Source organism: Coffea eugenioides, chromosome 8 (genome assembly GCF_003713205.1).
Source record: "Coffea eugenioides isolate CCC68of chromosome 8, Ceug_1.0, whole genome shotgun sequence".
NCBI lineage: Eukaryota > Viridiplantae > Streptophyta > Magnoliopsida > Gentianales > Rubiaceae > Coffea > Coffea eugenioides.
Window position 1 is genome coordinate 28,370,327 of NC_040042.1, and position 13,309 is coordinate 28,383,635.

Below are 13,309 nucleotides of genomic sequence, written 5' to 3' on the forward strand. Positions count from 1 at the left end.
AATGACATTCCATACCAGACCAAGTAATGTCACATGTTTTGGGTAATATAAAGTCGTTGCATTATTCGCATTTTACTCAAGTTTAAACCCTTTGAGTACTCTTAGCACCTTGTGTATTCATATGCCATTCTTTATACATGAACTTGTGTAGTCATAGAGAGAATGTTCTTTTACATGATCAAACTAACGAGGTAAAAGAAATGAGCAGAAAGGATACTTTGATGGGTGTTCTTTCAATTGCCCTTTTTCTTTGTTTTCAAGTACCCTTTGCAGAAGCTGCTGCTGAGAATATAACCATTCCAGTGAATGTTGGAGTGGTTCTTGATGCGGATACAGAGATTGGTAAGATGGGGATGAAATGCATCTCGATGGCCGTATCAGACCTGTATGCTTCTCATGGTTCCTCCTACAGAACAAGGCTTGTTCTGAACACGAGGGACTCCAAAAACACTGTTGTTGGTGCTGCTGCTGCAGGTTCAATTCTCTCTATCCCTTGATTTGAGTGTGTTTTATCTTGCTTTCCACTTGTGCTGAGCTCTGATGCTACAGGTTCAGGTTCAATTGTCTTTGTCTCTTGGACTCTGTGTGTGTATGTGTTTTTTTCAAGGGTTCATTTGATAAAATAGAAGTTTGAAAACTGAAATCTAAAATCTGAATTAAGAAATTTGAATTCATTAAGTTATCAAATTATTAAGTGCTAAATTTAATATATTTGAGTGTACATTAAGTAATAAGTGAATAATTTATTACTTATTTTTTAGAACAAGTTTTACTTAGAAAATTTAATATTATTTAATAAATTCAAATATTTAATTTTTAGTTATCAAACGCGTCTAAATAATTAAGATCTGAATCTATTAAATTTAAATATTAAATTAGATTATCAATGAGTTATTAGTGTAACTAACTGATTCGCTAAAACAGAGCAAAACGTATACTATATACACAATGGGGTGAATCAATTAAGCAGTGAGTATACGTTTGGAGAAATACTTGGATAGACCACAGGCTACAAGACCATAGCAAAACGTATGTCCGTACAATAACCACATCACCATTGGTGATAAGGGGTGATATCATCTGATCCCACTTGGCTGACATAATTGCTGATATTTGCGTGGTTTAATGGTTCAACGTGGGCCATGAACCGTTAACCGAACAAATTTTTTAGAGCATTTGATTCACTTAGTATGATAGGCTTTAATAATTAAGTTGTCCAATTGACGACACTTTGAGTAACCTTAGCAGACTAGGTACAGGTATGGATTATATTTTCATACGATTGTATAATTGTTGCACTTCCTCTGCTCTAATGTTAATGTCGTGTTTTTACTTTATTGATTTTTTAAAATAATAGTTATTATTTCAAATTTAATACATAATTTTCAATTTTATCATTTAAAAAGCAACTTTTTTAAAATTTTAACGCACATTTAACAAGAAAATATTTTGAATCCAATGGATATATCTATATATATATATGCATATATAAATTCACCGTTGCTACCTCATCTAGACATAATGATTATTATGTCTTCATAAAAAGTTAAATTTTCAAAAAATGACTCTAACATTGGGAAGGAGGGAGTATTTTATATATGATTGGGTTTACACCAATACATAACTTGTTATACACTCCCTTTATTTCACTGAAAGTTTTATTTTTTTTTTAATTTTGGAATGTCCTAAAATATTTATCATCTTACTAAAGTCAAAGTTACTTTTAATCTTTTTTTAACATTATCCACACCTTTATTTGACTTATACTAAATTTAAATTTGAATTTTGAATTTTTGAGGGCAATTTTGGAAACAATTCCAATAATATCACCATCAAGCCACTATTTTTAAAATGTTGGAATTCCGAAATGTGACAAACATTTTGAAATGGAGGGAGTATATATAATTATTGGGGTTGATCTAGTGATTAGGAGAGGATTTGTAGAGTTCTCTCTATTATTAGATTCAGAATTTGAATCTTAGACCTCAGTTAGAGATGGGAAAGATGTAGGTAGGAAAGGAGGGGTTTTAAAAAAAAATTTTTGTTATATACTTCAATTTTATTTTTATATACCGACTCAATATATAAATAAAATCGTGTCTAAAAGTGAACACCAAAATTTGCCAATTTGAATACAATCGTAACAACCTCAATTGTACCTGCTTCAATCCCAATGTAGTGTACTAAGGACTATCAAATTTTTTTCCCTTTTAGCACTTTTGTTACGTGCTCAATTTTTTTAGGGTGGAAAGTTGACATCTATACAATATGTAAAGTCTGAGAAAGGGATTTGGAGTTAATATTAGGGTTAACATTTATCGCCACTTTATGAACTTCTTTTTTTACCCTTATAAAATTACTTTTACTTTAACTACCTTATAACTACTCATGACTATTTTTAATTTTAACTATTTAAATATATGTTTTCAACATAACTACCTCTAAACATTATAACTACCAATATAAAATTATTTTATGAAAAATATTTAAAAGATTAAAGTTTGTTTTAGTAATAAAAATTTTATTTAAAATATATGACCATAAATTGTATGTATTTTTTGATTGCGCATACATTGGGCGTGCATTGAGCACTATATTTATTATATTCACTGCATTTAAGACATTAATAATATAGTGATAATTTACATATATATGTTAATTAAATGAGTACATATACCTGTGCAAGCCATCATATGTTACTAGTGTTAACGACATTATTCCCTCTGTCTCATAAAAATAGGGTAATTTTCTTTCTCTGATTATCCTAAATTGTAGGTCTATATCCTATTTAAAATGATAGTTAATGTACCAATTTACTACCATGCCCATATTTAATATACATCTTTATTGGGGGAGAAGGCGGGATGGATTGGGTGCTTCAGGGGAGGGAATGTAAGTGAGAGGTGTCGAATTCGAACCCTCCTATTTACACAATATATTTATATATATACACACATCTTTATCAATAAATACACTATCAATTGGTGAACCATTCTAAGAATAATAAATGCAACACTAAAATTAGCATTAATGTGAGAGCATATGAGGAAAATGCTAAACGAAAATGATCGCATTAACTACACTTAATTTTTTTTAAGGGTTAATCACATTTTATCCCATTAAAGAATACCCCATTTTTCAGTTTACCCCCTAACCTTTAATTTTGTTCACTTAACCCCCTTTAGGACAAAATTGCCCTTGCATTATTTTGACTTTTCATTTACCTTATTTTCCTTTCTTTTATTTCTTTTTCTCTTTCTTCTTTATTTAATTCTTCCTCTTTCCCACAAAAATCTTCACCTTAATGATTGAAATTAAAAAAGAGGAATTGTAGAGATCTATCTTTTCCTTAAATGATTAAAAAAAATTCAAATCACTTTCCTAAAATACAATTTTTTTTAGCCTTTCAATTCTTTTAATTTTGGGTTTTCCTCTTTCCTTTCTAATTTCTCATTTTATTCCCAAGAAAATATCTGAAGATGAAATTGTGACCTGATTAATAATTATCAATTGAAATTTGTGACACGTGGCATCATACAAAAAATCAAAATTAGTTTTTGATGTCTTTTAAACCTTCGCCCAAAAATATGCGATTACAAACTCAAAACAAAAATTTTTGTGGAAATCGAATTTTCTATTGGGAAGGATGATAGAGAGAAGAAAGAGAAAAAGAAATAAAAGAAAGGAAAACAATTTCATCTTATGATATTTTCTTGAGAATAAAATGAGAAACTAGAAAGGAAAGAGGAAAACCCAAAATTAAAAGAATTGAAAGGCTAAAAAAATTGTATTTTAGAAAAGTGGTTTGAATATTTTTTTGATCATTTAAGAAGAAGATAGATCTCTGTAATTCCTCTTTTTTAATTTCAATCATTAAGGTGAAGATTTTTGTGGGAAAGAGGAAGAATTAAATAAAGAAGAAAGAGAAAAAGAAATAAAAGAAAGGAAAACAAGGTAAATGAAAAATCAAAATAATGCAAGGGCAATTTTGTCCTAAAGGGGGTTAAGTGAGCAAAATTAAAGGTTAGGGGGTAAACTGAGAAATGGGGTATTCTTTAAGGGGATAAAATGTGATTAACCCTTTTTTTAATCTGTGTGAAAGTGAAAGTGAATCTATCTTTATAGGCGGAGTGGAGTATATTATGGAATAGCACAACACATAATCCTTGACACGTACTTAAAATTTATATGCATGCAGCACTTGATCTACTGAAAAATGTGGAGGTGCAAGCAATTTTGGGGCCGATAACATCTATGCAAGCAAACTTTGTTATCAATCTTGGAGATGTTGCTCAAGTACCTATAATCTCATTTTCTGCAACAAGGCCTTCACTTTCCTACACTCGAAGTGAGTTTTTCTTTCGGGCTACTCTGAATGACTTGTCTCAAGTACAAGCCATAAGTGCTTTTATTCATGCCTTTGGATGGAAAGCAGCTGTGCCTATTTATGTTCACAATGAATTTGGAGAAGGAATCATCCCTTTTCTTAATGATGCATTGGAAGAAATCAACACCAATCTTCCCTACCGAAGTGTTATCCATCCATTAGCTAGCGATGATGAAATCCTTAAAGAGCTTTACAAGTTAATGACTATGCAAACTCGAATTTTCATCGTTCACATGCCATTCTCACTCGGCTCAAGGCTTTTCATGAAAGCAAAAGAAATCGGAATGATGAGTAAGGGATATGTTTGGATCACTACGGATGGAATGACTAATTTCTTGAAATTGGAGAATTCAACAATTGCAAGATCAATGCAAGGTGTAATTGGAATAAAACCTCATCTTCGTGTAACCAAAAGGCTTCAAGATTTTGCTTATAGATGGAGAAACAACTCTCAAGAAGAGGCTTCCATTCAAGACTTAAATATCTACGGTTTGTGGGCATATGATGTAACTATTGCACTAGCAATGGCAGTAGAGAAGATTGGACCAAGATATTTCTCATTCCAGAGAATCAATGTCTCTAATGGTTCAGTGGATCTTGATAGTTTTCCAGTTTCAACAGTTGGGAAGGACCTCCAACATGCATTGGTGGGCACTAGCTTTACTGGCATTTCTGGAGATTTCCACTTTAAAAATAGGCAATTGGATACATCCATATTTGAGATAATCAATGTGGTAGGTAAAGAAAAGAAGGTGATAGGATTTTGGACAACAGAAAATGGGACTCCGAGAAACTTAACAAGTATGAGTGGTGATCCAATCCTTCCATCTTCAGCAGCCAGTCTTGATATTTTGTGGCCAGGTGACAGTAAAAGTATTCCAAAAGGCTGGGTGATTCCAACCAATGAGAAGAAACTGAGAATAGGGGTGCCGGTAAAGGATGGTTTTAGTAAATTTGTAAGGGTTATAAATGATCCGAAATCTAATACTCCAAAGGTCTTGGGATTTTGCATAGACATCTTTGATGCTGTTATGGCAACACTACCCTACCATGTTCCCTATGACTACTTTCCATTTGAGAATGCAGATGGCAAAAGCGCTGGAAGCTATGATGATATGATTTACCAAGTTTACCTTGGGGTAAGTAAAACCCTCCATTTTCTTATTAAATGGCCTGCATCCTTAACTTATAATCCTTTTTGTAATTTATTTTTTCAGTAGAAGAATGGTAGGATTAAGAAGCAGGAGAGGGAAGAGGAATTTGTAAATAAAAAGTCTAATTTTTGGAATTTCAAATTTAGTCACTAAATCAAGACCTTCTTAGCTCTTAACTTATAATCGATTGACATATGACTAGCGACATCTATGATCTGTAAAGAAAGTAATTAATTCACAGTTAGTAAGTTAAGGATAGTTGTAATACTAACTATCGCAAAAGCTGGCAAGCAACATGAAACAGCTGAAGTTGTGGCAATAAGCAATAATTATAAAAAAATGAAATAAACATTGATGATCATATTAACAGGGGTATAGTGGCTATAATTTTCTTTTTTCAAACAATGACATTTGTACCAATTTTACACTAATTAATCTATACTAAAGGAGGGCTCAACCAGGCAAGAAGGAGCGAACCACATCTCCAAACTAGAGGATAGACTCCATATAAACATAGTATAGACCTTGTCCCTATTGATTTGTCTATTGATAAGGCTGTATGTGGTGTTTAGAGATTTATTACCTAATTCATACTTATGACAAGTTGAACCGAGACACTGACTCCGTATGAACTTAAAGCTGTAAAGTTTGTCCTTATTGATTTTCATATACATCAACAAGGATATGTCGTGTTTAAATTACCTAAGACATAAGGTAGGACAAATTGATCCAAGGAATGATTCTAATGAAAGTGATTTATGGATTGCAAACCAAGAGGAGAGATTTGAGTGTGTATTGAACATGTTGATTGAACTTGAAATATGCCTATATTCTTTTCAAGCCATGGAAAAGAAGAATAGTGGTTGACTGGTATTTCTTGAAGTAGCAGCAAATTAAAACCAATGCGCAAATATGGGTGAGGCTTCATTTAATGTACAACCCTCACCAATTGTTATATTGAACTAATATGCTGCTCAATAACTCAATATATACATCAGTTTTGAGCTGACATTTGGGTCAAAGTTGTAAAAAGTAGAACTTCATGTAATTAAAAATTTAGGATGCAGACTATCAAACTTCCAAAAATTAAAAGGTTTAAAACGGCATTAATTAGCTTGTGATTGTATTTTGTTCTGACAATTTCTAGTGAATAGAATTTTGATGCAGTTGTTGGAGATATTACAATTATTGCAAATAGATCAAACTATGTGGACTTCACCCTGCCATATACCGAGTCTGGTGTAACAATGATTGTTCCTGTCAAAGACAAGAAGCAAAAAACTGCTTGGGTTTTCTTGAAGCCATTGACCTGGGATCTATGGTTAACGAGCGTATGCTTCTTCATTTTCTTTGCCTTTGTGATCTGGATTCTTGAAAGAAAATCAAATCAAGAATTTGGACAAACTCCTCCTCAACAACTAGGCACAAGCCTATGGTTTTCGTTCTCAACAATGGTTTTTTCGCAACGTACGTAATTTCTCTTTCTTCTCCTGTGTTAACACAATTGTATCCTTCTTTGTTACTCTAGATTACAATTAATTTCAAAAAACAAAAAAGATCAATCATAAAATAAATTTTGAAGTGAGATTTAACCAAGTGATCAATTGATTGCCCTTAGGTAATAGAAAAAGTTAAATGAAATAGAAGAGAAGAATTAATTAGTTAGAATAACACCTCTTGGTTAAGTATAGTTAATGGATTAGAATATATTATTATAGTAATTTTCCTGCATCATTACTATAACTCTATTTTTACACAAATAATTGGCACGAAATATAACTTCATACTTTTTGCAAATGGTATTGATAGGGAAAATGCAGTTGTTGATTATGGTCCATTCAGTAAGTTACATATGTCTCTCTTTTTTTTTAATCTTCTTTTCTTGAATTATGATGAAACTAATGATTAATTTGATAGTAAAAACTTCATTCTCTTTTGTGCTTTTGCTAACATCTGTTTCAGGAGAAAAAGTGGTAACTGGCTTAGCAAGGTTTGTGGTGATTATATGGTGCTTTGTGGTTCTAATTCTGACACAAAGTTACACAGCTAGTTTAACTTCAATGCTGACAGTTCACAACTGGAGCCGACCTTAACAAGTATAGATCAGCTTATACAGGATGGGGTAAAAGTTGGTTATCCAAAAGGTTCTTTTGTATTGGGTCTCTTAAAACAATTGAATTTCAATGAGGCCAACCTCAAAATGTATTACAGCATGGCTGACTTGCACAAAGCTTTCTTATATGGACGTGTTGCTGCAGCCTTTGATGAACTTCCCTATATGAAGCCCTTTGTTGCAAAATATTGCTCAAAATATACTATGGTTGCGCCGACACTTAAGGCTGGTGGATTTGGATTTGTAAGTCCCCGGTTATCCTAACTTTACCACTCGATATGAATTGAATCAGCATATATACAATTGTCAAGTCACAAACAGTTACTCTGTTAGCGGTCTAGATTGAGCCACATAGCTAATGCAGAACTGACACGACTTGACCTAGGCTTCTAACTTACAATTATACAGGAGATCAAAATTGTTTAGGCTCGATTATAACCTAGACACATTGCAAAATAAATTTATATGAAAATTGACATCATTTTTTTAATTTGCAGGCCTTCCCTAAAGGTTCCCCTCTCTTGCCGGATGTTTCTAGGGGTATTTTGACCATCACTGAAGGGCCAGAAATGTCAAAAATTGAGAAAGGATGGTTTGGGGAACAAAATGTTTGCCCAGATCTGACCACTACAACATCATCAAATCGTGTTGATGTGAACAGTTTTTGGGGTCTATTCCTCATTGTTGGAGCTGCTTCAATACTAGCCCTCATTGTATTTTCTTCTATGTTACTCTATGAGCATAGAAATTTGTTTATGGGCGTAGGAAAAAGTAAACGCATTGATCCAAGCCCTACCATCAGTCCATCCAGTAGTTCAGAAGAAATAGAGGGCAGTGGTAAAGACAAGGAAGATTCTGTAATTAACCATAGTCAACAAAATAGCATGTCAAGAAGTACAAGTGTCGAGGATAACGAAGAAATGAATGAAGGGTAATTAGGATAAATAACTGATTTGAAAGCCAAATTGGGACATATCCTAGAAGTTCTACCTTCAGTTCAAATAAATTTTCAAATACTTACTTGGTAACTGGACTGTTATTTTACGTTTGTTGTAACCATATCTATACAACCTATAAATGTATATGGAAACCATTGGTTTACTAATCTAGGGAAAGATGTAGTTTTCATTAGGAAATCATGTGTTATATATTATGTTTCATTACAAGCTTTATGTTCCTTTTAATGCTTGTCAATAATTCACTAAAGTTGCATTCTTTTTATGTCGGCACGGGCTTAAATGATTTTATTAGATAGACATATTGATAGAAAAAATATAAGTTTAAAAAAGTGAATTAAGAAAGAAATTCTAGTCCCCCGGCATCTTTTCCTTATTTTCGCTGAATTGTGAATAGATAGCTATTATTTCGTCTTATCTAGCAGGATACAGTTGTTTGTTTGGTCTGTGTTTTTATTTGTTGTGCTGTGTGTGACTTCTTCCTGCTTCCTTCAATAAAAGTTGTTTTGTCCTAGAAAAAGACAATTAACAAAGGAAAAAAAATGAAGTTGAATAAGAATCAAGACTTTAGAATGTCAATGTTGAATTACTAAAAGTGAAGGATAGAATTCCAGTTCCAAAAATCTGGAAAGGTGAACACTAAAAAGCAGAGAAGAATTGTGAAAACTAAAAAGGAGGGAAAATCTTTTTCCTTACATCTCATAAAGAGTACAAAAGGTACGATGTATATACAAGTGCAAACTAATCTAGATCCTAAAATCAAACTAATTAATTTCAATTTTTAATCAACTTATCTTGATTCTTGATACAAACAAATAGAATATGGGGGAGTTCTATGGTCCTTTTTGGGTACTGTATTGATAAGATTAAATTCACCATTGGATATAGAATAAAAGTTATCCACGTTTAGATTATTTCAAGAGATTAAATCACTGAATGATGTGGCAAGATATAAGTGAATTAGAATAATGGGTATGATACCCAAAAGGGATTGTAGTATTTTCCTATAATATGATCCCATAATCAAGTATTACAATTTGAATATTTATTCTTACTATATTATACAATACTACCCTGCAAGATACAGTATTTATGTTAACTATGCCCATCTTGCTATACATGTAATCAATCATTAGAACACTCAAAATTTTAGTGAAAATGTCATCTAATTGCTATTTAGTTTTCACATAACTAGTTGCAATTAAGTTTTACTGAATCTTTTCACAAATAAAGTAACAATCAATTTTGATGTGCTTAGTTGAGACAGCATCTACATCCTAGAGCTTCCTTGAGACAGCTTAAAATTTGTTCTAAAGCTACCCAATATGGGTGGTTCTTAGAGAAGATACGAATTGGTTCACGATGCTAATAGAATATCTAATGTTAGGATGAGTCATTGTGAGATAATTTAACTTCCCCACTAATCTTCGCTCCATCTTAGGATTTGAAAATTACTGTAAGTTGCATATCTATTGTAAGTTGCATATTAGTGATCGCTGGTACACTGCAAGGTTTAGTACCCAACTTCCCTATTACTTTGAAAAGATTAAAGATATACTTTCTTTGGGAGAGAAAGATAATCTTTTTACACGCTGTAACTTCAATGCCAATAAATATCTAAACATGCCCAAATTTTTGCTTGGAAGCCTGTTCAAAGCAAATTTTTAAGGGCTGTAATGCCTGCACTATCACCACTAGTAATAACAATGTAACCAACATAAATAACTAGCAAGATAAGACCAGTTTTAGTCTGTTGGTATAAAAAAAAAGAATTTTTACATTTACTTTTCTTCACGCCAGGCTCTTGAGCTACATCACTCAATCGCCCAACCAAGCATGAGGAGTCTGTTGTAATCAATATTAATGCTTTCCAAAGTCTATAAACCTTACCAGGCTTTCCCTAAGCAACAAATCCAATTGGTTGCTACATAATGCTTCCTCTTGCAAATCCGCATGTAGCAAGGGATTTTCGGTAGCAATCAACTTGTTTTTGCTAGAGATAATCACATCTTTGCAATAAGATGAGATCTGATATGAGCAATAAAGCCATCAAGATTAACTTTAACAACAACTCCCATTTACACTAATAGCTGTTTTACCTGTGTATATGTAGAGAACAGTCCAAGGCATCATAGATTGAAAGTGAATAGGTTGACATGCGATATTTTGTTAAATTTTGATGGTTTTTGGACTAAGAAAAAATTTCAACAAAGTAGATAAATGAAAAACAATTCGAAACACTTCAAGTAATTGCCCAACACCAATAACTTAATAGAAATCACACAGTTTCCAAATCATGAAAATTCATGAGTCTAATGGCTTATAAACCTTATTTATTTTTTTACAAAAACAAATTGTGATCTACAAAGTTAGCCTAATAAGTTTCTAGGTGTAAAAATAAAAAAGGAAAGAAAAAAAATCTAATTTCATCCTTTTTTCACTATTGAGAATTCCTCATTAGTTATTATCGTCTCCCACCTCTTTTCACACAGCACTACATATATCAATTTCCATTTATATTTTCTTCTGATCTCTCTTTTTATATGTGAATTTAATTAATTGTCTCAATTTTATTTTATTATTTTACCAATTGTTTTGTATACGCAACTCATGAGATTTCCCCACAAGTTCTTAAAAAAAAAAAAAAGATTTCCCCACAAGTTATGACACCAACGGTATAATCTGAAAATAAACAGATTTAGAGTCACATTTAAAACTTTGCATGATTACTTCTATCAAGTAAATATGAATAATAGTGTCTACGAAGTAGAAACTGTTAACTATTAGGTATATATGAATGAAATCCAATTCCACACATCCAGTTCTAGGAATATTACCACTTAAACATGTATTTTAAGGGTATTTTTGGGGTAAAACCAATTCCACACAACCGTTTCGATTAGCTCTTTTTGGGGGTATTTTTAAAAAACTTTACTATAGTGGTGTATATGAAAATTTTTTTACTATACATGACTAGGTGTTTTGGGAGTATTATTGAGGGCGTTTTTTAGGGATGTTTATAAGAATATATGTTGAGGTATTTTTAGAATTTAGGGCTTTAGTGAAATGTTTTTTAATTTTTTTTTAAAAAACCTAACCCACCCACCACCCCTCCCCTCCTTCCTCCTCCCTCCTCCACCACTATCACTGCACCTGCACTTCCCCCTCTTACCTCTTCTCCCCTCCCCTTCCCCCATCTAGTCATGGCTCTCTCCATCTTATGTCTTGTTTGATGTTTCTCGTTCTTTTCTTCAATCCATCTAGTGATTTTTTTTTTAAACATCTGAAAAGGTTCCATCTTAGCATGTTTCAAACTTCTACCTATTGATGCCAATTTATCGTTTCAAGAAAGCAAATAGTCCAATTTCTTACCATCTGATGGAAGCATAAGGCAAGTTTTTTTTTTTCAAAATGTCTTCCCTTTTTATTTACGGATAGAGGTAAATAATTATATGGGGCCTCCCTCGTGGCCTCTTTCATTTTGCCTTCTTACTTAGCTTGGGAGATGGCGGAGATAGGGATGGGGGTTGTTCTTTGGTGGAATTTTGGAGAAAGAGGTGATGATGGTGGTAGGTAGTGATGTGTGGTGAATGGTGGTTGTGGGTGAAAAAAAGAAAAATGGGATAATAATTGGTAATAGCTTTTCTTTTTTTTTTTTTTTGGCAAACCCCGTCCCGGGGGTGGGGATGCTAGCCCCCATTTTATTAATAAAAAGCCACGTTACAAAGATCTAATGCAATCTAGAAATAACAAAAGCTACACCCTTTCAACTTCCATACGAACAAAAGAAAATTCCCTACTATCAAAATGTATAGCTGCTTTAATGACCCCAAGATGTTTTTTTTTTTTTTTTTTTTTTGAGCCAGCAATGAATATTATCTTCTACGTCGCTTACAGGGCAATGCCCATGTGTTTCACACCAAATCCCTAGTTCCCTTTATTCTTCTAATGGAAGGCACTCCTAATCTGTTAAGCCTAATTTCCCCCCTGGCCAGCATCGGAATCGTGTACCAACTGTCATAAATCCTAACCTCTTCTAGCGGGTGAGAAACCCCCTCATTGGACAAGATGTCAGCAACCTTGTTCGATTCCCTATAACAGTGCATGATAATAGCTTTTCTATTTTCATAAGTTGTATTTAAAATTGTACATGTTTTTTAAGTTATTTTTGGAGTGTTACTATAGACTCCAAAAACAAAAATAGTTTTTCAAAAAAAAGTGCTAATCCAAATAGAGCTATAGTGTTAAACAAATAGGTACAATCAAATTGTACTAAGTAGTGAAAATTTAAATAATTTACCGCCAACAATTGTTGTCAAGTAGGCGTTAAATTCGTATAACTCCTTGTCTTCTTTCCTTCTTCTTCTCTATACTAACACTTTCTACTAAAAAAAAAATATGTCAATGTGTAGAAGAAGGGATAAGTAGAAGAAGGGTTTAGAGTAAGGATCTTCTACCCTATGTCTAACCAGAGTGTATAGTGTTGATAGAATACCATAGTCTATTTATAGGTTAGGTTAAGGACACTTATTGGCAAATACAAAAATCCTTAGAGTTTCCTTCCATCAAGAAAATATTGTTATAATTCATAATTGTATACAACCTTTTCTGACTAATTGATTGATTAACTAATTGAATAAAATATCAATTAGCAGAAGATATGAATCAATCATTATCAAATGGAAGATGCTAATTAATT

General features: G+C 32.6%; 1 pseudogene; it reads left to right on the top strand.

Moving 5' to 3' along the window:
- LOC113779171 lies at positions 1–8,790 on the top strand (annotated as a pseudogene).
- The last annotated feature ends 4,519 nt before the right edge of the window (positions 8,791–13,309 follow it).